This window comes from Protopterus annectens, chromosome 9.part0, assembly GCF_019279795.1.
Source record: "Protopterus annectens isolate FY-2018-M chromosome 9.part0, PAN1.0, whole genome shotgun sequence".
Lineage (NCBI taxonomy): Eukaryota > Metazoa > Chordata > Ceratodontiformes > Protopteridae > Protopterus > Protopterus annectens.
The window spans coordinates 791,464,805-791,492,316 of NC_056743.1; positions in this window are offsets into that span (position 1 = coordinate 791,464,805).

Sequence of the window (27,512 nt, forward strand, 5' to 3'; positions counted from 1 at the left end):
TAGGTCCAGGGTTAGGGTGTATATCACCTGCTAGATGTAGGTGGATGAAGAAAGAAGGTAGTAAGTGGTTAAGTTTTCCTTTTGAGTGTAAGGGATGATATGAAAGAGGTTTAGGGAAGTTGTGTTTTGCTAATGTGAGTAAGATCTTTGGCTTGAAGTAGTAGAGGTGATTGGGCTGGACTAATGAGGCTGAGATGGTGTGGAAGTGAGGTATTGTAAGGGTGAGATGGGGCTGGGAGAGGTGCAGTGGGATACGAGAAGGGGAAGAGGAGCGGAGTAATAGGAGGTATTATGGAAAAGTAGAATTAAAGTTAAACTTAGCAAGGTGTTAGTGGGGATGAGAAGGGTAGGTGGTGAAGAGGAGTTCATAGTGAAATGGTATAAGTTTAGAAGATGGAGTAGAGAAGGAGGTATAATGAAGGGAGGTAGAAGGTATAGAGTGAAGAAGGGCAGAGGAGTAGAGTATACTGTATAAGGGGATTGGCTATTAATTGAGGGGTGGGGGTGAGAAGAGGAGGGGCAGAGAGGGGAGGACTGATTTGGAGGGGTAGAGGAGGGGAGGTGACTACTGGCAAGAATAAATGTAGGAGCACTGGGGACGGGTGGAATTTGGGGGCAGGGTACAGGAGCAGAGTGAGCCCGCAGGGCAAATGGAGCAGGTAGAGCCAAAGAGAGGGGAAACAATCTGTGAGAGAGGCTATGGACAATGGCTAGTCCTTTTGTACTGGGTAAGTGTCAATCTAGGGGGAAACACTAAGAGCAGGGGCAGAAAGTGACTGGGAGATAGAATAATTAGATTAGTAGCTCATGAGATGTAATTTAGGAAAGTAGAATAAGTAAAATACAAATCCTGGGGAGTGCTGACATCTAGTGGTGAAAATGGGGTAGTGTTTGGGTACTAAAGAGTGAAATATATATATGGGATACAGGGAGCTTTGTAGGAGGGATGTGGGGACTTATGGCTGCGGGAGTCTGCAAGCACACACACGAGCGGTCAGTTTACAAAAGATAATTGTATGAATATAGTTCCAAGGTATGATTAAACTACCTACACAGTGGGCTTCTGACTGGGTTTCCAAGGCAGGTAGGTCACAGTTTAAAAAAACGGGCAGTTAAGGTCATCCGTTCAGAGATGGCAGGAGAGCTTTCTTTGAAGTTTAGTATCAGGGAGGGCACCTGGATAGAATGGACAGTGGGTTTCTGACTGGGTTTCCAAGGCAGGTAGGTCAGAGTTTAACAAAACGGGCAGTTCAGGGCATCCATTCAGAGATGGCAGGAGAGCTTTCTTTGAAGTTTGGTATCAGGGAGGGCACCTGGATAGAATGGGTGGTGAGATGAGCAGCCAGCTGCAAGACTGTTTAGGGGCTGTGGAGGCTAAGGGGAACAATTACATTAATTAATAGTTGTAAAGTTTTCTGGTACAGCATTCCAGATTTTTCCTATATAATTTGAGAAGAGGGAGTCTCCTGCTTGATTTTTGGTAATATTGACTTTTATGTGATGTGTGTTAGTGGAACATAGGGTTCTGTTAGGGGCATAAGGCTGAAGTAATATTTTCAGGGTCGGTATTTTCTCAGGTTCTTAAGAGTATTTTATGGGCCATGGTTAACTTGATGTAATGAAGGAGTTGGGGGAGCTCTAGCCAGTTGAGTTGCTTAAATGCTATACAATGGTGAGCTCTAGCTGGCAAGTCTGTAGCATATCTAGCAATTTTGTTATAACAGGATTCAAGTTTTACTAGCTGTACTCCCATTTCTGAGTATGGGAGCTGCATACAGCAGCGCAAAGATTACGTGAGATTGGGCAATGGTATCTTTAGTACTTTTAGTGAAGTAGCATTTATTCCTATATAATGTTCAGTTTTTTTGTGTGCACTTTTTTACTGTTTGGGGAATGTGAATTTCAAATTTTATGTTACAATCAATTCCGACTCCTAAAAGTTTGGTGTGTGGTGATGGGGAAATGATGGTGGTGTTTAGTGATATAATGTTGAAAGTGTTAGTGGGAGAGACTGATTTTAGAGGATTGGAAAATCAGGTTTATTTTTGGGGATATAAAATTAGTTGAGCATTTGTAAGCTGAAGTGAGGGAGCAGCACATATCATTGTCAAATTGTCTGCATGTTGGATGAGAGAGGCTTGCGGGATTGAGGTGTGGAGGTTATTTGTAAATATTGAGAATAGTAGTGGCCCTAAAATTGAGCCTTGAGGGACTCCTAGAGTCACTGGTAGAAGGGGAGCCTTGAGGGACTCCTAGAGTCACTGGTAGAAGGGGTGATAAAGTCTGTTGCCAAGAGACTGCCTGCTGGCATCCAGTAAGGTAATCCTGGAATCAGGCAAGAGTAGAATGATGAGGATTTAATTCGGAGAGAACATTTAGAAGCTTTTATGGAAAACCATATCAAAGGCTTTTGATAGGCCAAGGAAGATAGAGGATACATTTATTCTTCCTGAGATAGTTGACAGTAATGTGGTGAATGCCATTGGGGCAGTTGATGTACTATGAAATGCTGGAAAGCCATGCTGAGTGTTGGTTACAAGTTTCTTAGTATGCAGCTCATCAGTAACTTGTATGTGAATGGCCCTCTCTATGGATTTGTTAAGAATTGATTCAGGATAGGCTATTCATCTGCTGTTAGTTTTAGGAAATCAGCAGGTAAGTTGTCTGCAGCTAATGTGGTGGGTTTTAGATTTTTAAGCATGTTTAGATAGTCTCTGTAGCTAAACGTTGCAGGGAGAAGGTGGATTTAATATTGGAGGCAGAGGTAGTTCTGATAGGTGGGGCTTTGATTGTTGAACAGAGCTAATATAGTTTCAGTAAAGTATTTATTAAATTGAGTAGCAATATTATCTGAATTATTAGTAGGAAGGGGTGCACTGACTTTGGTAGAAGTATATTGTTTATAGCTGTCCAGAATTTTTGAGGGTTATTGCAGTGCTTTGATTATATTTCTGAGTAGCAATTTATTTTGTCTTGCTTAAGTTGCTGCTTTGCTTTGTTTCTAAATTTCCAGTGAGTTTGTGGAGCAGGTTGGGAGTTTGTGTTCCAGGTTGCTCATGCCTTGTAGTGGTGATTGTTTTTTTTTTTTTTTTTTTTTTTTTTTGTTAATCACAGGACATAATTTGATTTCACACACACATTTCTGCTAGGGCCTGAGAGTTTAGTATAGATGGGAAGGTAGAGTTAGAATAAACAAGTGCTTCCTGTAGGGTTAGCAGCTTCAGTGGTGTCCATTTACAATGTTTGAGTATATCTATAAGGTTGCTGTGGTTTACGTGTTTTGTGTTTCTTTGTTTAAATTTAGTTTGCTTAGATGGATTAGTGCATTTCCTAAGTAAATAGGTTGGGAAGTGGTCACTGAGAATGTTTGGTAGACAGCCAGAATATGAGTAGAGGGCTGGCCTATTTGTTAATACCCAATTTAGAGAGGAATGTTTGTTGGATGGCTTATTAATCCTAGTGGGTGTCTGGATGAGTTATCTGAAACTGTGCAGGTTGATGCAATTCTTTGTGGTTTGGGGAGTTCAGTCTAACCAGTCTACATTGAAGTCACCCATAATTGCTTCCTGACGTAATGTTTTACTGCTCCAATGTAGTATATTTTCTAATGCTTGAATATTTTCTCCTGGTGGCATATAGATACCTGTTATGTATATATGTTTCTTGTGGTTAATTTTTAGTTTGGCAACTACTTCAGCACTGGTAAGGTTTAGGGTTTTTTCATCTAAAGTTTCTGTAGAGAGGTGGCTTTTAAAGAGTAGGGCCATGCCTACTCCTCTTGTCTTTAATTCTGTCTGTACATATGATATTGTATCCTGGTGGTAGTATTTAATTACTGGGGGTGACAGGTTTTAAACAAGTTTCGGTGAGAAGTACAGTATCTGGAGAGTAAAGGGAGATGTTCGCATGTAGTTCATGAATTTTGCTGTTGACACATGCTAATGTTTAAAAGAAGAATATCAGATTTGACCTTAGGAGGAATGATTGTAGATTTGAGGAGGGTGAGAATGTATGTCATTTTGTAAGGCTGGGTTATTCAGTTCATTGGTTGGGCCAGGGTTTGTGTGTATGCCCCCACTGAGCATTAACTTGGATACTATGTTGACTAGAGTTTTCAAAAATTTGACTATGTGATTATCATAATTCTGAGAGATGCTAGGTGTGTTTGGGTTCAGGAGAAGGGAAAATTGCATATGGTGTAGGTTTGTGATATTGAAAATGGAGCTACATATAGTGATGTTTACTGGTCTGGGTGTTAGGGGGTAGCTATTAGAGATGGAATGGGAAGGTGAAGGTTCATTTAGGTTGGAATGGTAAAGTGTTATATGCTGCTAATGTTAATGTTAAAAGTGACAGAGTGGTTGTCAGCAAGTGCAGCTAATTCATGAACTTTGTTGAGGGTTGGATGCTTTTAGCTTTTTTTTATATGAGTTTTACTATGAGACATTTTAGCTAAATAGAATTGGGTAAGGATGTGCTTGTATCAGTAATTGCAGTGGAAGGGGTGTAATTAATTACGTTGGAGTTAGAGAGTAATTAGGCGTAGTGTTTTGATTGGATGAACTGCCACAGGAGTGGCTAATGAAGTAATAAATTTAAGGAAAGTAGGGGCAGGTGGGAATGGGGGTAGAGTAGGGGAGTGGAGTGAGCCCGAGCATAGCAGGGGTGAATGGATGGGCAGGCCCTTTAGAGTGCCACTAAAGGAAAAACAATCAACAAGGTAAGAAAGTAGGGAGGAAAGCTGGTTAAGGGAAGAGAAGCCGAGGTGGAAAAACTGTAGCTAAAGTAAGCAGAGGAAGCAAATTGGGGCAGGTAAAGAGGTGGAAAAGAGTATAAGTTTTTTATGAGTGTGCCAGGAATGGAGAAGACAAGGTAGAGGGACAGAAGAGTAGGTAGTGAGTGAGCCAGCAATAGGAATAATAGCAAAATATGTGAGAGAGTTTGCTAGAGGACTGAGAGAGGAAACCCCATTAAAATACCAGGGGTGGAAGAGAAGAGGTAATAACCCAATCTAGGCCAGGTATAGCAGGAAAAGATGGGGGAGTGAAATGATAGGTTAGGTGGAGATAGGGGTAAGAATTAGAGTAGCAGAGGCTTGGGGTGATGTACAAGGCCACCACTATACCAGGAACAGTTTGGAAAGTATAAGGTGAGAACTAAAATGATTAGGTTAGCAGGTACATACATTAAATTATACAGGCGACGGGGTCCTGTAGGTGATTCAAGTGACCACTGGAGGAAAATGGATGACACTGAGGTCTTTCAGTAGAAATTTTCTTATCCTGGAGCCCCAAGCTTCATTGAGATGTGGCAGTTTAGGAGGGTGTGCAACCTAATAAAATAGCAATAGAACATTGTTAAACATTTGAAGCAATTACCTGGTTATGTGTTTAAGTTGTGGGACAATATTTGTTATCTGATCAGATAGATAAGTTATGATACAGTGTGTGTGGGAGGAGAGGTCTACCAAGAAGTGATGGCTAAAAGGTGGAAAAAAGACCAGAAAGGAGGGGTTTGGAGAGTGAGTGAAAGGATGTGCAGTTATACAGAGTAATGCATCCTACCACAATCAATAATATACACTATAATCATTCATAAGCATTCAGGATGTAAAACTCTCTCTCAATTTCAATGCAACATTGAGAAAAGAACACTGTATTCATCAGGTAATCATTGTGGTTTGTATAGACTAGTTAGACCAGTATATATAAAATAAAAAATTATAAATATGCAGTTTTCAGCATGGAGTATGAATGACTTAACTATCATGTGGGTAGATTAATTCAAAATGTATCCACTATGAGGATAATACTCTTAAGAAATAAAATTGGGAAAAAGGCCATAGCTGTTAATAGGTTGATTTTGATAGATTTGTGCAAAGGCATGCACTTGCAAATAATATAGAAGAACATGTAAAAACATATTGAAGACCTATCAAAATTTAATTTCATACATGGATATGCTTCTTAAGTAATGTTTTAGGCTATTCTTATTATTTAGACCTTGAAACTTGTTATCTCTAAAGAAATGTATCCATTTATATTCTGCTATGTCAGTATCATTTACAAGATCACCCCCTCTGTTTTGCTTACAAATTCTTTGTAAATCCTTAAATGTAAAATAATGTGTGATGCCTGTGCCCTGGCCCAGCAATCAAGCAGCCTCAATCCTCATCACTAATATCATTTGAAAGGCATCTCATATAGGAGGAAAGGATAACAAATACACTCAGTAAAGTGTAATTTCCCTTACAAACACAAGAGAACACAGTCAGTCCGGGGCTGGTCGCTCCCTGCTCTTCAAGTCCCCAATAAGACTCCCCACTGGCATAGCTATAGGGCCCAGATCTCAGCCTAGTGGGAAGCTAAAACCTCCAGCACCCTCTCTGTCCAACCAGTGCTTCACGTCCCTGCCCAAGTAGCTGACAGAGACACACACACACACACACACACACACACACACACACACACACACACACACACACACACACACACACACACACACATGCACACACACACGCACACAGACTTTGAGAAGAGTTTTATATAACCACACAGACACTCCTGGGGAAGGCTGGCACAGGTTCTCCAGCTGTGCCCCCTTTTCCCAGACTATACGGTAGTACCAGGTGCCACCACCCACTATTTAGCAGCTACTCAAAGGCCCTTAAAAGGGTGTCCAGTTATTACTGTGCAATATTATTATCCAATTGGTAGTTTAGCCCAGGGCTAAAGCTATTAGAATGGCTTTGTACAATTTTACCAAAGGCATGTAAGTACTCTAAAGAGCTTAAATTATCTCTACAAAAACAGCCATAGTTGAAAGGGTTTAAAAATATTTAATAAATAGTCAAAACACAAGCCAATACTTTTACTACACAGTACTAGTCAAGAGTTCAGAGATCATAGAGAAATACTTAAAATAATTCAGTAGTGCAGTTCTGACATCACAGAAAAACATTTAGAAATAGCTAGAAACTAGAAATATTAGACTAAGAGAAAACACGAGTCTGAGATAAACTTGCATATAGAGCAAAACAGTGCTGATGAGTTGGATGGCCAAGACAAAAATGCTTAATGCTCTCTGATTCTGTTTTTAAAATCCCATTCCTGGTTCACATTACATCATTCTTCACACTTCCCTGGGTTGCCAGACTAACAAACTACATTTACATTCTTCACCTCTGGGCAGAAACCAGAGCAATAAAGGACATTTATGCATGCAAATTCTGGCCATTAACCCTGGCCTTAAAACAATATGCAGGATGCCTCACTCTAGACTTACTGACTCAGAGTTTTAACATCAAAGGGTCACAACAGGCTTTACTTGGTCAGTAGAGTGCACTGTTACATTTTTTCCAGTTCCACATGCAACACTATTTTTATTATTTAAGACACAAGCCTGTGGTTTACATTAATATTTACAGATGACAGAATTATCTCCAAAATTCTATCTGGCTAGGCTAGCAGCCTTCATCTATCTTCATCCAATCTTCACATATCTCCCCCCTGGAGAACTCAAGCTAGTCTTTCAAGTGACCCTTGAAAAACACAGCTTGAGGGAGTGAGGTCTATCTGAGTATACCTTACCCCGTTCCTGTCTTGAGAGCCCATCTGCATTGGCATTGCTAATCCCACTGCAGTGCTGCACAGACATATCATATGCTTGCAACCCCAGGCTCCATGTTAGCAACTTGGCATTTTGCTGGCTGGCTCTGTTTAACCATGCTAGGGGGTTGTGAGCTGTTATAACAGCAAATTTCCTTCCATATAGATAAGGCCGAAGTTTCTGCAGTACCCACACTATGGCTAGACATTCCTTTTCTACAGCTGCATAGCATTCCTCCCTGGGTTGGAGCCAAGACTGAGATAAACCACTGGGTGCTCTTCTCCCTCTGAAGAAATCTGGCTAAGTAGAGCCCCCACCCCATGGTTTGAAGCATCCACCTGTACAACAAATTATTTGCTCTAATCTGGATTGGCTAACACAGGGGGTCCTCCCAAAGTTTCTTTAAGCTTCTGGAATGCCTGCTCACATGCTGGGGTCCACACTACCTTATCTGGCCTGTTCTTCCTTGTCAGGTCTGTGAGGTGACCAGCTATGGTACTGTAACTGGGGACAAACTTTCTGTAGTACCCTGTTGTCCCTAACAATGCCCTCACCTGCTTTTTAGTAACAGGTGCAGGCCATGCCTGAATGGCTTCCACTTTGGCAGGCTCTGGCCTTATCTTACCACTCCCCACTCTGTCCTAGGTAGGAGACCTCTGCCATACCCACCTGACATTTGCTCAGCTTAATGGTCAACCCTGGCCTCTGTAGTCTGCCCAGCACCTCCCGGACATTGTGCTCTGGCCAGATTCTGGCTGTAGATGGCAATATCATCTAGGTAAGCAGGGCAAACTCTCCTGCCCTTTCCAGGATATGATCTACCAACCTCTGGAAAGTTGCTGGGGCATTCTTCATCGCAAAGGGCATCTTTGTGAACTCATACAAGTCAAAAGGAGTCACAAAGGCTGACTTCTCTCTAGCACTGGGAGTCAAGGACACTTGCCGGTAACCCTTGGTAAGATCAATGATTGTAAGATACTTAGCCCCACCCAGCTGCTCTAGGGTCTCATCTGTCCTAGGCATGGGGTAAGCATCTGACTGTGTGACTATTTAATTTCCTGTAGTCCACACAGAACCTGATGTTGCTATCCTTCTTTGGCACCAACACCACTTGGGAGGCGCAGGGACTGTTGGACTCTTGAATCACCCCTAGTTCCAATATCTCCTGTACCTCCTCCCTCAGAGTCTGTTTGACTCTCTCAGGCACTGTACAAGGAGCCTGCCTAATAGACCATCGGGGTCCTGTATCCACCCTGGTTTCCCAGTGAACATGTCCCCATATTCCTGCAACACTGCTCGGATTTCTCAAACCTGGATAGGAGATAGCTGCTGGGACATCGCTACCCCTTCCACTGAGGTGTCAGCCTGAGCCTCACTGAGGAGATCAGTCCCCAGATCTCCCTCAGCCAGCTCCTGCAATCCACTGCAAATGCTCAGCACAAGGGCCTCCCTATCATGGTAAGGTTTCATCATGTTAACATGGTACAATTTGTGCCCCTGCCTTCTGCCTAGCAGTTCCACCATGAAGTTATCACCTACCTTTCTTACCACCTTATAGAGTCCCTCCCAAGCTGCTTGTTGTGTCTGACATGAATGAGAACCATTACCTGCTGCCCCACAGCATACTCTCTAGCTCGAGCATTCCTGTCATACCACACCTTTTTCTGTTGTTGGGCTTCTGCCAGATTTTCCTGGGCCAAGCCCATGAGTTCCTTGAGCCTTATCCTGAGGTTTAGGATGTATGCCACAACAGAGTCATTGTGAGACTCGCAATCACCTTCCCTCTCATCTCAAATTAAATCTAGAGGTCCCCTCACCCTATGCCAATACAGCATCTCAAAGGGTGAAAAACCTGTGGATTCCTGGAGAACCTCTCTGTAAGCAAACAGCAGATGGGGCAAATATTTGTCCCACTCTCTCTTAAACTGATCTGCAAATGCCTGTAGCATGGACTTGATTGTAGAGTTTAACCTCTTAACAAGACCATTAGTCTGTGGATGGTAGGGGGTGGTCTTCGTGTACTTCACCCCACAGGAATTCCACAGACAAGCTAGCAGGTCTGACATAAAATTGGCACCTCTATCAGTCAGTATTTCTTTTGGGAAACCTACCCTGCTGAAAATCTCTAACAGAGCATTTGCCACTTTCTCTGCCTTGATGGAGCACAAAGCCACTGCCTTAGGGTATCGTGTAGCATAATCCACTACCACTAGGATATATCTTTTCCTTGTGGAATTTGGGGTGCTCAGAGGACCCACAATATCCACAGCTACACTCTGAAATGGCTCTTCAATCACAGGTAAAGGCATCAAAAAAGCTCTCCCCTTGTCTCCTGCCTTGCCTACCTTTTGGCACTGCTCACAGGTCCTGCAGTACCCTGTTACATCTCTGGAAATTCCAGGCCAATAGAAGATCTGTATAATATGCCTCTTTGTACGTTTTATGCCCATATGACCTGCAAAGGGAATATCATGGGCTATGGCTAGAAGCACCAGAATGTAGGCTCTAGGCACTACCAACTGCTGTACTCTCTCACCTTCTAGCCCTCCCTCAGGGGTCCACTCTCTGTATAGCAATGCTTTGCCCCAGTATACAGATTCCCCCTTTCCTTGAGAATCAGGTGACTCCCTAGATACCTGCCTCAGGCCTTGCAATGTAGGGTCTAAGAGCTGAGCCTGTCTCAACTCTCTCCTTGTAACCCTTCCCATCTCCCCTTCCACAGGAAGTCTGGCATCCTCCGACCGTGGTGCTCACTGTCAACCTGGTACTACTACTCATCTCTACTTTTGCAGTCACTCAGTCCAAGAGACTATCAGTACCCACAAGCAGCTATGGCTCATCTTCCGTCTCACTGCTACAGGGTAGCTCCCTACCTGAAGTAACCACCTCACCAGTCCTGGCTCCAAGTATGCAGTCTGCTTGGGTCTCCCTCAGGCTACCAGACTTACCTGCTTGTCTCCAAGCCTGACTGTGTGTAAATGCACTATCAAAATCATTCCCTATCAGGACATCTGCATGTATATCCTCAAGCACACCTACTTGCTGGCTTCCTTTTCCACCCTCCCAGTCAAGGTGAACCCTAGCCAAAGGTATTTGGAATGAGATCCTTCCTAAATCCCTGACTGGAGTAGACTGCCCAGGCAAGTAGTGCTCCTCTGTAACCATTGCAGGCTTTACAATTGTTATATCAGAGGCTGTGTCTCTCTTTGCAATGGCCTCTTTGTCATTCACTACAATAGGATATAACCTCTGGTGGTAGTTTGGTATCCTTGTTGTCCCAAGACAACCTACTATTGGCATTGTGCTTTCCCACCTAATGGCTCCCTCACCTTTTGTTCCCCACCTTGCATCCATGGGCACCCGTATGGCACATGGCCCCACTGGTTGCATTTAAAACATTTAACCCTAGCTCCTGGACGTGTACCTGGAATAGTGGCTTAAGCTGCTACTGGCAGATACTGTTGGGGCAGTCTGTGCTGCCCACCATGGGTTCCTTTAGAACCATGAGCAATGCTAGGGGGACCCTTTCCTGTGCAGGGCTGCTCTGCTTGCCAGGTATATGTCTCTCTTCTTCCCAACTCATCTGAAGTAGAACATTGTCTATCAGCTAACCAGATCCTCATGTCCTCAGGAAAAATGCTAAGGGCTTGTTCCCTCACCAAAAGGTCTGCCAGCCCTTCAAAAGTGTTGACCTGACATGCACTCACCCACCTATGGAAGTAAGTGCTCAGATCAGCAACATATTCACACACACTTTCCTCTGCCTTGTGTCTATGCTCATGAAACTTTCTCCTATACGTTTCAGGTGTTAGCTTAAACAATTCTAACAAGTGACTTTTAACAGCGGTATAATCAAATCATGCAACGTCAGACATTTTTGACAAAACAATTATAGCTTTACCATGGAGTAACGGGGTCAGGAACCGTACCCAGAGGCTTTGGTCAGCACTATATTGTTTGCATGCCCTCTCAAACATATGAATGAAACTATCAAAATTACCCCCCCTCTTTAAACTGTGGGAGAAATTTACTGACCTTTTGTGCTTCTGGGCTCCAGTTACTCCCTTCCCCATTACTCCCATGACTCTGGCAAAGAGTCAGCATTTCCCTCTCATGCTTCCTCTGCTGCTCCTTTTCCTCAGCTTCCAGACATAGCAGTTTCTCATTCTCCTCTGCCTGTAGACTCCTCAGTCTCTCAGATGCTTCTATCTCCAAATGCCTGGCCTCCAACTCAAGTCTCTTTAGCTCCAGATGGATTTTTAAGTCCTCTGCAGAAAGGTTGAGCTGTCCATTCTCTGAGGGTATTATATCTTCACTTTCAGTCTGATTGTCCTCCTGGTTGCTGTTTTCTGATGCAGCTGTAACCAAGGCTGCAATCAGGTCTGCCTTAGTCAGGTTTCCATGCACCAGTCCCCTAGCCTGGCACATCTCCACCAGCTGGCTCGTTGTCAGCTTTTCATACTCCTCTGCTGACATGCTGCCTGCTCACCCTGACTAACTAAGCTAACAAAAGAAATAAAACAATTGTGATCTGAACTCTGAGTATTCACTGCGTGGCTGATTTAGAGTACAAAACACCTTCAGAGCTCACTGTACACAAGCTACAGGAATTCACTCTACCCACACCACTACAAGCCAATTAGTATTTGCCAACCAATTAATATGTGGTCTGGATATCCCACCACTGCCACCAACTAATATGTGACACCCGTACCCTGGCCCAGCAATCAAGGAGCCTCAATCCTCACCATTAACACCAGTGGGGAGCATCTCATATAGGAGGAAATGATAACAAATACACACAGTAAAGTGCAAGTTCCCTTAAGAGCACACAGATCAGTCAGTCCGGGGCTGGTCACTCCCTAGCTCTCCAGGTCCCCAATAAAACTCCCCACTGGCACAGCTATAGGGTCCAGATCTCAGCCTAGTGGGAAAGCTAAAACCTCCAGCACCGTCTGTCCAACTAGTGCTTCATGTCCCTGCCCAAGTAGCGCACACACACACACACACACACACACTCTTAGAGAAGAGTTTATATAACCAATCAGACACTCCTGGGGAAAGCTGGGACAGGTTCTCCAAGCTGTGCCCCCTTTTCCCAGACTATGCGGTAGTACCAGCTGCCACCACCCACTAATATTTATTAGCTACTCAAAGGACCTTAAAATGGTGTCCAGTTATTACTGTGCAATATTTTTATCCAAGTGGTAGTATAGCCTAGGGCTAAAGCTATTAGTGGCTTTCTACAATTTTACCAAAGGCATGCAAGTACTCTAAAGAGCTTAAATTATCTCTACAAAAACAGCCACAGGTGAAAGGGTTTAAAAATATTTAATAAATAGTCAAATACAGGACAATACTTTTTACTACACAGAGCTAGTCAAGAGTTCAGAGATCACAGAGAAATACTTAATAATTCTGACATCACAGAAAAACACAGTCTAATCGTTCTAGTTTCAAGCTATTTCTAAGAGAAAACACAAGTCTGAGATAAACTTGCATATAGAGTAAGATGGTGATGATGAGTTGGATGGTTAAGACAAAAATGCTCAATACTCTTTGATTCTCTCTGTTTTTAAAATCCCATTCCTGGTTCACATTACATCATTCTTCACACTTCCCTGGGTTCCCAGGCTAACAGCAACTACATGTGCATTTGTCACCTCTGGGCAGAAACCAGAGCAATAAATATGCATGCAAATTCTGGCTATTAACTCTGGCCTTTAAACAATAGGCTGAATGCCTCACTCTAGACTTACTGACTCCGACTTTTAACATCAAAGGGTCACAACATGCTTTACTTGGTCAGTAGAATGCACTGTTGTTACATTTTTTTTCAGTTCCACATGTAACACCATTTTTACCCTTTACGACACAAGCCTGTTTACATTAATATTTACAGATGACAAAATTATCTCCAAAATTCTATCTGGTTAGGCTGGCAGCCTTCATCTATTTTCACCCAATCGTCACAGAATGTTCAGCACCAAACTGCATAATATGTTTACTAAGAGCACTAGTCTCTATCTGCCTGCAAATCTTACATGAGAACCGATCTTTCTTTACATTTTTGGTTAGTTTTACCTATGTAAAAACATTCTCATCTTAAGCAGTTTGCAATGTATATCACATTTTCTGTTGGACAATTTGCTGAAGTTTTAAATATAAAGGGCCCCTTTGTTATCGGGTGTATAAATTCCTTATCTAAACTAATATACTGGCAGTAGATACAATTATGGCAGGAGACAGTTTCCTGATTACTAAAATGACAATTCTTATTAGAATCATATACTTGATCTTTATAACGGAGTCTTTGTTTTATGTTTCTTTCCTTTTTATAAATGTGGTTGCATGTTAATAATTTCACTAATATTTGGGTCAGATTTCAAAATAACCCAATTTTTTGTGCCGTTTTAATAAAGTTTGCATGCCTGTTGTACTTTGAGATGGATTCACTTTATAATCTCGAAATACTCAAATTTCAGTATCTCGAAACTATAAGGTCAAAAACTCAAAAGCACAAACCATCAAAACACCGAAACCTACATTATCGAATATGAAAACACTGAATGCCATATGCCAGAATATCCAAATGTCGAAAATGCCATAAATCACTTTATTGCAATCCAGACACCTCTCTTTTCAATTCCAAAACAACAAAACTGTGGTAAACTCAAACACATTTTCTTTGGAATCTAACTGAACGCAACTCCAGCAAACTGAAACAACTCTTCTTTATAATGCAAAACCACATATACCCATTAAAGTGACACACCAAATACTTTGTATCGTGAATCCAACAACCAACATAACACTCATTCCGATCTTGCACATCAAATTAATAAAAAGATCATCATACTTCATATCTTCAAAAGTCTTGCAATGGCCATCAAGAAATCAAGTAAAGTGTATATTTCCCTGTTCTTTAATACATTTTCAAACTGGGTATGCCTTTTCACAATTTTTTTGACGCTTTGGCAGTGGTGGACAATGACAACTCATGCACACTCACAATTCCACCCCTCCATCTTGCTCCCCTTACTAAAACAGTGATCAGCACATTTAAATCGGTTGCTGTTTCCAAGCAATTATTTCATGCTTCTACACTATTTTGTGTACGGGGAAGAAATAGTGTATTTAGCTGATGTACATTCCAGAATGACACTGGGAATAGAGGGGGAAATCCACAGAAACCAGTTGTCCTGGTACAAAATTTGCATCCCTTACCAAGAAGGTACAAATCAGAACAATATTTTATTAAATCTTTACCCTTGGGTGGAAATGATTCCTTAAGTGTATGAAATGCTGAAGGCACATCCTATTCCGGCACAAAAGCTAGAGCAACAAGACACTTTATAAATAATTGAAAAGACATGTTGGTGTTATAGCTATGAGCCAATCCTAACTGTTGCATCTTCCTCCAAGTATTTTGTCTGAAGTGGAACAGGCAACCCTTGGAAATAACACCATGTAAATTCAGAGCTACACTTCTTTTAGCAGCAATTTCAAAATCACTCAGTATGTATTTCAGATTTATTTCATAACCATGTTCATCTAACAGCTGTAGCACACAATGCCACATGAAATTATAAGACTTCAATGACTTTCTACTCATAAGATAGAAAATTAATGGCACACATTTATTAAATCCTCCATATTTCAGAAGACTGTGGATACTGTTGTCGGCACATTATTCCTTTATAGAAAAAGTCCCATCTATCAACCAAATTGTAGCAGTATTAAGGTCCAGTAGGTTTTGAACTGTATTGAACACTATTACTGTAGTATCATTTTAACTATCACTCATACTTTTACTTATAAATACACCTGACTTAGTAGGGAAATCAGACATATTTAAGTCTTGCAGTTTCACAGCATTATTAACAGTAGATTGTAACATCTTTTTTACACACCCCACCTACCTGCTATAATACAGCTTTATGTGTAGGTAATCTTGGGGTAACATTTGCAGACATGGAAGCTAGTACGTCGACAATTAAGCAAGGTGTGTTATGGGATAGCTTTGCTTTTATCCCTAAGTCAGCACACATTTTGTATCTCTCTACTTCACTGGGATCACTGCCATGAGTATGCGTAACAGACTTTATCAACTTTTCTCCATCTGGTACATTAATAGTCATAGCCCTATCTGTGCATTTTTCTGCACGTTTACATTTATAAATCAATGTGTCTTTTCTTTTATAACTTTTTCACAATTCAGGACATATCCATCCAGTAGTAATACAGAGCTTCCTTTTTGTGAACTGCTGGTTTTATACACAGCTCCGATAGCTCCTGGTGCAATGGTGATTTCTTGCCATTATACTCCTTACAGCCCTTAGATTTTGCTTGGAAGTTACTGGAAATGTTTAATGCTTTAATTAGTGATCTGTTATGGTCAGGATTTTAAATTTTGTGCTTGTGGGCTAACTATCTTCTGACAGTTTGACCTTATTGTCTCGAGATACTGAAATTCGAGATTTCAGTATTTCAAGATTATAAAGTGAATCCTTTGAGACATATCCCATGTTATGTTTACTATTCTCTTTAGGCCTTACCTCATGATACCCCAGTATTCCTTATAGCATTGGAGAAGTAGGGTGCACCCAAACCTTCACGTTTAGAAATAACATAGTTTCTGTTCCTTTCTAACAGCTGTGTGTTGTATCCTCTAGTTACAAAGTCTGATGTCATACTATCTATCTCTTACATAAAGCCATCACATTCTGTGTTCATCCTGCTTGCCCTCAGGAATTGACTATGAATAACACCTATTATAGAGAAATCTAGGATACATACTATCATAATGAGCATTGTGTTGATTGAACATTTTTTCTGTAAATGTGCATATTAAAACAACCATTGCTGAAAGATACATCAATGTCTAAAATGATAATTTTATCTGTTAAACTGTTAACATCAAAACATAAACAAATATGTAGTGCCTTGTAAATCAGCAACAAACTGATTTTGTTGTGTTGAAAAAGAATCTTGTGGATTCAAAATCTTCCTCATTAAAGTGTTTTACGGTTGGACTTCTGGCTTTTTCTTTTATTATCATAAAAGCTCCTTCAGACCTGGGAGGGGGGGGGGTCCATTGTCCTATCCTATTTTTCTGCTTTAGCATGGCATGACATTCTGACTCGGTCTATTGAGACCTGATACCTAGGAAATTAATATTTCCTGATCCCAGGAGGAATGTTATATTTTATCTAAAGTTCTGAACTGAAATACTGTTTAATGTTTTGTATTGTACAAATGTATTAGCCCATAGATTCAAACACTATATGGTTATAATACAACAGATGAGTCATCTCAGGAAACAGTCAAAGAAATGGACAGGATTTAATTGAGATCATAGTAGAATAAGTTCCTTTTTTTGCTTTTTAACTACTTTCAGAAGTAGCATGTTGGATTTAAGAAATATCTACAATTACTGGGATATTTTAAAAGTTGACAATGTTTTAGGATATTAATTGCCAAAAAGTTTAAAATTATACATGGAAAAACTATCAATCAATTTAAAAAATATCTATTCAGTTACTTTTTTGAGGGAATTCAGAGTACCATTATAGGTGAGCAATTGCTTTGGCAGTGTTTCCCCCTTGCAGTATTTGGTCCTTTTGCAGCAAGGTTTTAAATAAACATACTTTCACTTCAACAATATTGGACAGTTCCCCCCCCCCAGTATAACTTGTCATTGTGAATATATATATATATATATATATATATATATATATATATATATATATATATATATATATATATATATATTGCCACTTGTTAATGTCCTATATGGGGTGTGGAACTTTTAAACTACAATGTTTCACTTTTTATAATTTTAATTGTTGCATCATCTTACTGATTTTCCTTCTTTGATGTCATAACCCTGATGGCTGACACGCATTACCTGTGGCGTGTTTGCATTCCCAGAATAGGAACCAAAGAGATAATGTACACTATATTTTAATAAGCAGTTGTGAACTACTACTTGATATTCATTAGAGCACTCTGTTAGTAAGTGACCATAACATTTTTGGACCAAAATTTAGATTTATTGTTAGGGTTGCATACTACTCTAATTGCATAACTTTTATATATAGAATACACTCTTGGCAGGTATGTCGAATTCTGTCCCAAATGGGCTACTATGGCAGTTTCTATCAGCTTTCCATGTTGGACAAGCAATAGACAACAATGAACCCTGTAACTGGTCTGATTAGGAGCTTCTGTCTGCATTCAGTTAGTAGATAAATGTAATTTCAAAAGGAACAGGTGGCAGTATTCCTTATATGCAAGGTGTTCCTACTGCTCACAGGTCTCTACCTATAATTGTTTCTGTCTAATTTTGCAGTTGGTGTACAATAGACCATTAGCTCTACTGTGGAATAATGTAATTGATAAATATGGCTATATGGAGAGAGATTGTAGAACAGTTGCAGAATCCAGTCAGGTGCCTAAGATGGACTCCAGCAGATGAAATGGTTAGCTCAATACCCTAAACACTTTTTTTCCTCATAGTTATCTGGTCAAAAATGGAATGTTGCCAATGTTGTATTGGTAGCCTCAACTATATAATATTAGGTGGAGGGTGGGCAGATGTCGCCTAATGTCAGCTTATGGCACTGCATATTAGGGACTTCTGCAAACATCTGTATATTTTGCAAAGATGCAAGCCCAGCACTTAATTCATAAAGATGTACACATTGGCATAATATCAGTTCTGGATAAGAAACTGCTGGCAGTCTAAATACTTTTTTTTTTATTAAATGGGTCATGCAACCTGTTATCAGGCCATGACTGATAGTGTCATTGAGGTAAAATGTTTACTGAAGAAAAAGATTCTTAATTTGAGATGCAGTATGAATAAAACTAATTCAGTCCCCAAAATTATAAAGGGAGAACCTGAAGAAAAACATGTAAGGGAAAAGTTGGTGAAATTCAAAGATGGTAGATATTCCTCCATACACACCTGAAAGAGCTAATGTAATTCTTCCTCTTCATGCATTGATGTCATCCTTTTACTAAACACTTATCAGTGAGACAACTCTGAAGATTTGGTGGAATGTAAACATCTGTTACACTTTGTCCTCATAATGCAGTAGGGAAGAGCCTGTTGCAGTAATGTGCATTTGCATGGCCTACCAGAAGATGGAGGACAGGATGAGCAAGAGGTTTTGCTTGTACTAGAAGAAATCTTGAGAATTTTGTATTTAAGCTGCATTGGTGCTTTAATGGTCTGTTCCTCATGTATGGCCTCATTCACCTGATTGTACACTTCAGATTTGTTCCATAATTCGTTTAGACAAAAGGAAAAACTATGCAAACATCTGGTTTTGAAAACAAGGTGTAATTGAGAATAACAGTGCTAAAACCAAGACAGCTAAACTGCAGCTAAGAAAGTAATTGCTCTTTTCATCTTCAGAATAAGTTTTTAAGCTTTTAAATTATTTTGTGATTTGCCTGGATTTGCCTACCAGGTCCATGGCAGAGATCTTGTTAGAAAAAGATTATGACCAGATTTTTCTAAAATAAGGTCACAAGATAATACAGAATCACTGCATCATTGCTTATATATTCAGACAGCCTCTGACTGTCCTGTAACTTTGAAAAATGATCCAGACACCAAGACAGAGAGGCTAATCCTGGATGGGATTCCACTCCTCAAGATACATACCCATTTGCTCATAGACATTTTCCACACCTACTTTCAATTTAGTAGGTTTCACATTTGCCTATTAATGAGTTAAGGTATGGGAGGAAATTGGAGGACCCTTTTAAAAAATCAAAACTTACACACACAGGACATGCATATAACACCCAGAAGACACACCTGCCATAACCAACTCCTATCATTAATCTAGCATTTTATATTTTGTCATCATAAGCACAAGCCAAGTATATATTGCAGCTTTGGAGTACACTACTACATGAGTGCACTGTAACAGTGCCTTTCCTTTTCCTGTAACTCTCTAATTCCTGTAACTCTCTAACCCCTTTAATGAAATGGTCATCTGTTTTACTTGCAAGTGAAATGAATGGCAAATATGGCTTTAACTATTCAGATACTCTGGCCTTTTTGGGATCTCCGTTTCAAAGTTCTCCTCTCTGAAACACCACATTTGGAAACTGACTTGGTTATATAGATCATAGGAGATTACTAGACTATTGACCTGCAGGTCATTTTAAGCCTAGCCATTTCAACTCAATGTAATACCATAGAAGTACTAGTCAGTACCAAAGATTGCATTTAGTGATAACTGCCCATGTCAAGTAGGGTTGTGGGCACTATCCTTGATAAAAATTTATGGTGCCCCATCCACTCATCCAGATTCCTCTTGAACAGTGTCATGGAGGTGCTCAGTTTCACATGAATTGGTAGTCTGTTCCAACGACGTGGCAGTCACTGAGAGATAAATCTGTCCCTCCAGCATGTCCAAGCCCAAGCCACATTATGTCCCTGGAATGAGTATCCCTAGACCCATTTGATTTATGGATATGCAGTAAGTTCATTAGGTTTGGGTCTTGGGCTGCTCTATAGGCCAGGCATAAGTCTCCTCTAAGAAGTCTGTATGATACAGAGTATAGTGACACTGACTTTAGTCAGTCCATGTAAGGCACATGCTGGAGGCCCTTGATCTTCTTTGTTAGAAACCTCCTGAAGTGTCTCTAATTGCTGCAGGTGATTAGTACAGTACACACAGAATGGGGCTTTATACTCAATTATGGGCTGAATAAGTGGCAAGTATAGGGGGTTATAACTTTTGCTTTCAAGGCAATGCCTATACTAATCAAATTAGCTACATGGAAAGCTTTCCTTACAATGGTAGACACATGATGGTTGAAGTTAAGGTTGTGGTCAACCTGTGATCCAGGGTTCCTTACCACTTCATGGGTACTTAAGGTATTGTTGATCTGATAGGCTCAAGAGACATTGTTTGTGCTGAAGAGAATGATGATGCATTTCTTTGCATTCAGTTTGAGACTGTAACTCCTACACCAATCACTGTTCTGTGCGAGACCCTCTTGGACTATACTGAAATCATTTGGGGATTCACTAATTGTACCTAGTTTGCAATCATCTGCAAACTTGGTGAGCCACAACCCTTTAGTTTAGTTTACTTTTGACCTGAAGTTCTAAGAAGTGTATACCAAACAGTAGGGAACCCAGTCTTGACCTCTGTAGCACCCTGCTGGTAACAGGTCTGCTGGTTGATGTAGACTCACCCACTTTGATAGTGTGTGTCCAGTTCACCCCTAAAATGGACATGTAGCCAGTGGGTTTACCTGTTTAATAAATACATGCAATAAAATGATATATAATACCTATAACATTTTATAAATTATAAATCATCAGTGTTCATTTACTCCAAGGGAAACAAAGCCCACAAATTAATAATCTAGTTCTACTCCCTAAAACAATAGGGTACCCTGCCAACCCATTTTGCTTACAACACCTTAAATAAGTTTTGCTACACTCATAACATTAAATCTAGTTCCAGAATGTCAGAGGAGAAATTTTTGTTTTTAATAATGCAGTGACAAAAGTTTCTTCACGTGGTGAACAGCCTATCAATACTGTATCAATTAATGTAATTTTGTATCCAATTACTATTAATATTGTAAAGGAATGAAAATATTGTGCCCATGTGCCTTCAAAAACTGATTTTGATTGCAAATAATGCTGCTGCCAAATCACTCGCCTATTAATGATGTCTCTAAGCATATTAATGTTACCCCTAATGTGGTTATAAATGCCATGAGATTTACCAGACTTTATCTCATAAGGCAGCATGTTTTTTCTTTCACTAAGTTTAGCAACATTTTTGTCTAAATACTTTGCACACTATATCATGTGTGAATGAACCTGTGACTAAGTTTGAGTAAATACAAACCAAAGAGTATGATACTAGCAACCACTGATGACAGAAGTATGATTCTCTCCTTAAAATACATTGTCTGTTTCTGTGCTCCCCTGAAAGTACATTGTGTGTTTTTATGTGTTTGTCTACTACACTATGATACACACAGCCCTGTTTATGTATCTATGCTACTTGTAGAGTACACACACACATTAGCAGTGTTGTGCATTAGCACATGTACATGCCTTGCTCTTCACAAATTTCGTGCAATCTGTAGCCTGGATAGTAATGTTACAGATGTAGAAAAGGTCAAGTATCTTGTTCATTTCTATTAAATGGACATGTACATAATAGCTGTCTGGTCATACAGATTGTGACTACCAGGAACCATATGCATAACAAAACTGAACTCCTGTAACTTTGTGACTCATTGTCTACACCATGTCTAGAATGCCACGTGTGCTACATACATGTCCTAAACATAGCTACACTATGCTCTTACACAGCCAGTCCGAATAGTATGGCTTATTCTACTTTCTATACTTCTATTGACATGTCAGTAACGAATATTTTGCTGATGATGTGCTCAGACTATGAATATATCAGTAATCTGGAGAAATATACATTTGTGGTACTATTCCTACCATTAGATATAATGTACATGTCAAGTCTTACACATCCAAATATTCTGTAACATAAGACATCTGGGTTGTCAGAAGACATAATGTACAGCTGTGCTACGGTGTGATACACATCTAAACTACATCTTAAGTACTGGATGAACATTTTCTCATGCATGAGCCACGCTTTCAGATGCCATTAGTCATTGTTACATTCCATTGCCTTCTGCATTGTAGATGTATGGTTCTCATCCTCTTCTTTTGGGATCAAGGATAAAGCTGCAGCTAAACAGGATCAGGGCTGAAACTCAAATATATTTTAGTACTGCTATTCACTTGGGAGGTTAATAGGCTAAGAGTTTATATTCATGATTTAAATTCACATGTGTGTTGTATAAAATAACACATTTAAATATAATATGTGGATAAATTTGGTGTTAGAATCCTCATTATCTTGAGACAGTATCCATCACTTCATAATGATGAGAGGATAATTCAGCAAATACTTGAATGCCCTGTAAATTAGCGGACTTCAAAGTTATGGCTGAGTATTTATCACTACTCCCTGCTTGGTCTAGCACATATTATTTCCTCTTTCCTTTGCATCAGGATGGTGGAACTTTGACACCATATTAAACAATTAGTAATGCATATCAGACAACTGAGTGTCCTAAACTAACGTCTAACTTCCTTTAATTTCTTTAGCATAACTGATGCTGTGCCTACGAGATGGTAATACATGACATTTGCTTTGACAGAAGTAAATGCAAGCCCCCCATCTATATTCTCATTCTGAAGTAACTGTCTTTGAGACATCATTCAGATCTTTTAATATCAGTGTTGGGGCACTGCAAGTTCAGACCATGTACTATGCAGTATAGCAAATGCACCACTGTCATAGACAAACATACAGTTGGCAACTTGAACTGTTTATGCAGCTGTGAGATAAGCTTGGTTGATTGGAGCAGCTAACTGTAAATGTGATTTGATTTTTCTGGATATTTTCTGCATTTGTATTTTAGTCTGCCTTTTTGTTGTAGTATGGTTCTGTGTTGTACAGTTTAAATCAGGTATTACTGTTTTTTTTCAATTTATTGCAGTGCAGTTTCCTGATGTGAAACAATAAAAGGACTGGGAAAGAAATTTTAGTTGACCCAACCATCAACAAATTTCCATCTAGTCAAAACTGTTAGCTCCAAAGTCACTACACATTACAACAAAAAGTGGTAAATTATTTTGTTCAACTAATACACAAACCACAGTATTGAATTTTAAAACAAGCATGGACTTAAATCCAACACCATAACAATGTAGGTAAATGGTAATTATTTGCAAATACTCCAACCCCCAGTAAAAATCCAGTAAAAATCCTTGTTATCCTGAAAAAAAATTTAAATGAGCCTCCTTACTGAAAACCCAATGTTTCTGAGTTGTTTGTGAATTATGAAATGCAAAACGGTGTAAGAAACTTCTCTGTGTGGAAGATTTTTAGTCCATATATCTCTAGTTAATCACTGTATATTAATCAGATCAGACAGTAGTAGAAGTAGCGAACTTAAACTCATCTTAAGTCAAAAATATAAAATATATAATTTGAAATTTTGTACAGAATTACTAAGTATTCAAAAGTAATCCAAACAAGGCATGTAGTCTTTTTCCAGTCGAAAATCCTTTATTAAGTACACAGACAAGCGATCCAAGTAAAACAAAAATAGAGTAATAGTTTCCTCACAAGCTTTATATATATATAATATATATATATATATATATATATATATATATATATATATATATATACTTTTTATCAGGCAAGGGAGTGGTTTATTGTGCTATAAAACAAAGTGCTATTGGTACTCATGTTAAATTCACATCCCTTCCCCCATCAGTGTGACATTCGATCTGGTCCTGCCCTACTTAGTAGCTGTCATAATAATATAACCCTTAGGTACTTTAAAATTTATAATGATGTGGTCCTCTTATTTAACCAGATTATGGTGCTGCGGTAGCATTGTCGCCTCACAGTAAGACTCTCTGGTTCGATTCTCAGCTAGAGCATCGTCTGCGTGGAGACATGCGTGAATGGGTGTACCTTCATTGAAGGTTGTGCGTCAGGCCTGGCAAGCCGGTATGTAAAAATCAACTGCCAATCATTAGCGGACCGAAGTTCTGCTGTGGTAACCCTAACCGGGAAAAGCCGAAAGACACAAACAAACATTAAGTAGATTATTAAGTCTGATTTTATCCAACACAATATACTACATAACTAGAAATATATCAACCTTAGTCCATTTGGCAATCAAAAAAAAATCTATACATATACACTTTGCATGTAAAAAATCAATTGTAAAAATCATATTCTATTTTCATAATCTATTGTTAAAGATCGTTTTTGTCCTTCTAGACTTCTTCAGGCCTGTGTATAAGAACCCTAAAAACTATCCATAAAAATATTATTGTATAATTAGTTAGCATTGTTATTACACATCATTTTGAATAAAGTGGAACAAAAAGAAAACTAGAAAAAGAAAAAATAATAAGAAAAAATGTATGATCATGGAAACAAAATATACACTTAAAACTGATTTACAATGATATAAAATCAAGGAACACACACGGAGTGAATGCTTTCACTAGAAAAAGCAACCAACACCAATTGTATAATAAAAAGATTACTAGTGTAAGCAAAACAATGAAGGGGTGAGCCGTTACCATAAATGTACGCTTTTATAAGCACAAAATAATCTTTGTTCACCGCAACAGTCACAGTCACAATATTCCGAATACTGTCCACTCAGTTGTAGATACTGCTCTTGGAATAATTCTCAGGAAATAAATTTCTGGAAATAAATTGGTGTGTAAAATAAAATCCGCATACTCATATTAATCCAAAGTTTATTGTGTGCACTTCAGGTAAGCGCTTTCGATAAAATCTTCATCAGACCTGATTAGCATAATTAATTAGGTCATTTAAATACTAAAAAGGGCGCGAAAATCGCGCTTATTCTATCTAATACATAATAAAAACAATTAAATTTCTAAAACAGTTATTTATATAACTAATATTAATACATTTAATAATATACCAACCTAAATCCATTTGCTTACTTATCTATTCTATTAATTATATCACCATGTATTACAAATCAATAAAATTTGTATAAGCATTTCTGTAACCTTCAATATCTAAACATTAACTGTTTTTATAACAACATAAGTTTAGATATTGAAGGTTACAGAAATGCTCACCCCTTCATTGTTTTGCTTACGCTAGTAATCTTTTTATTATACAATTGATTTACAATGATATTTAAAACCAACTGGTAGAATAAAATAAAATAAAATTAGTCATGTAAACAATGTGGCAATTTTCTAAGTTCAAGTACACTTTTAATTGAACAGTAGTAGTTTAGTCCAGGCTTCCTAAAAGAGTTCTGCTTTAATTGCCAAATGAGTTGATATTTCTCCAGAATATTCAGGATGTCTCCTTCAAAATCACTCCTGTCTATGCGATCCAGAATCTGGCACTTAAAACCTGTGTGTCTTTTATGAAGAGAAAAGTGTTTGGCTAGTGCATTATGTTTACATCCAGAGGGGATTTCTGACAGATGACATGAAATCCTATGCTTAAGTTTATTAACGGTCTTGCCCACATAGAATGCATCACATTCATTGCACTGTGCCCTGTAAATTACTTTTGTGTTACAGTCACCCCCTGCACTGGTCTTGATGGTTGTCTTTAATTATGGGCAATAAAAACTATCACCTTGCTGTATAAATATACAAAATGTACAAATAGCTTCATATCTTTTAGTGTTTCTCTGATATGGTCTAGGTTTAAATTCAACAAAAGTTCTAATGCTCCTGGCCTTCCTATAAACAGAAGATGAGGATTCACCTAAGATTGTTAATCAGAAAAGGGTTTCTTGTGACAATGGCCCAGTTTTTTTCAATAACATTTTTGATACTATGATAATCCAAAGTGTATGTCAGGCTGCAGCTATTTTTGTATTTGTTATCTGTGGAATTTCTTAACATTCTCCTACTGGGGTGATTGAGTGAGGGTGCTTCAGTCCTTTTCAGTTCTATAATGGGTTCCATGATATTTTTGACATCTGACTTTCATAGCCTCTCACTAGAAAACCATTCTCTAAGTTGTTCAGGTTTCTCAAAAATGGTTCTATCTCTGTGGTAATTCTAGCTAATCTATACCCCGAACTGGTGAGCAGGTCAGGCATCACAATGCCAACCTGAAGCGGAGAAAGGGGGATCTCTTGGATCAGTGGATCCAAGAGGCTAGGAGGACAGGGGAAGTCCCAGCCATGTGTAAGTATCAGTCCACTACCTGTTTAATAATTGCCAGCTCATGTATATTATGGATAGGTATGGCTAAATATCCCTGTTATGTCTTTCACAGTGGCAGGTGAGTGGGCTATGAACCAGGAAGCCCATGGCTGTAGACTGGAGCGGTTGCGACACGAGGCAGGTTAGTAATACTCTTGCATGTACTGTCATAGGAAATAAATCTAAACATAGTAGTAAGCAAAATGCCTGTATAAAACCTGTATTGTTTAAGGCATGTACTGCATACACCAGAGAATAGGGCAGGAAGAGTCTCATATAGGTTATATGTAAATAAAAGCATAATAGCCTGACAATTAAGGTCTAACTGCTGGACTGCATGTGTTTACTCTGGTATCATATGGTAATGTAGAGTTGCAACCACTTACTAGTACTGTTGTAGTAAGCACAGTTACTCACACTGTGCTACATAAATAAATAGTGTAGGAATGTCTGTACTTGACTGTTGTAATTCCAAGAGGTCAAATTGTACAACTGAGAGAGACTTAGACAGAAAACACTGAAAAGCCAGACAACAAAATCCAAACAGCACACTCAACTGCGACTGAACTGTTGTATTTTTTGCACACATAGCCATGGTTCAAATCCTGGGAATGTTAGTAGGCTGTATTCAGAATCATACCCTACAAGTGTACAGAAATGTCCAGTAAATTGATCCATAGCTGCTGCCTGTCACCCTGTCTCCCTGGCAAACCAATGGGATGATCCCAGACATTTAGGCAGCAAACAAGGCATACAACTGATTGTCAGACATCTATAACAATAAACCTGTCACTCTAGCAACCCCCCAAAATTTTATGAGAGTAAGTAGACAAGTATGTCCCATCTTCACCCCCATGTTGTCAAGCTGTGACCAGAGTGTGTACAGTAACAGAGTGATGTAATGTGGAAACTGGTACTTTGTGTGGCAATATTCAGATAGTGCTAACAAACATTGCTCCCACAGGTCTGTCAGATACGAACACTGTGCCTATAAATAAAATATTGATATCCTGTGCTGGTACTGTTTACTCTGGTATAGTATGGATTTGTTAGTGTTGCAGTTGCTCAGAATAATAAGGTA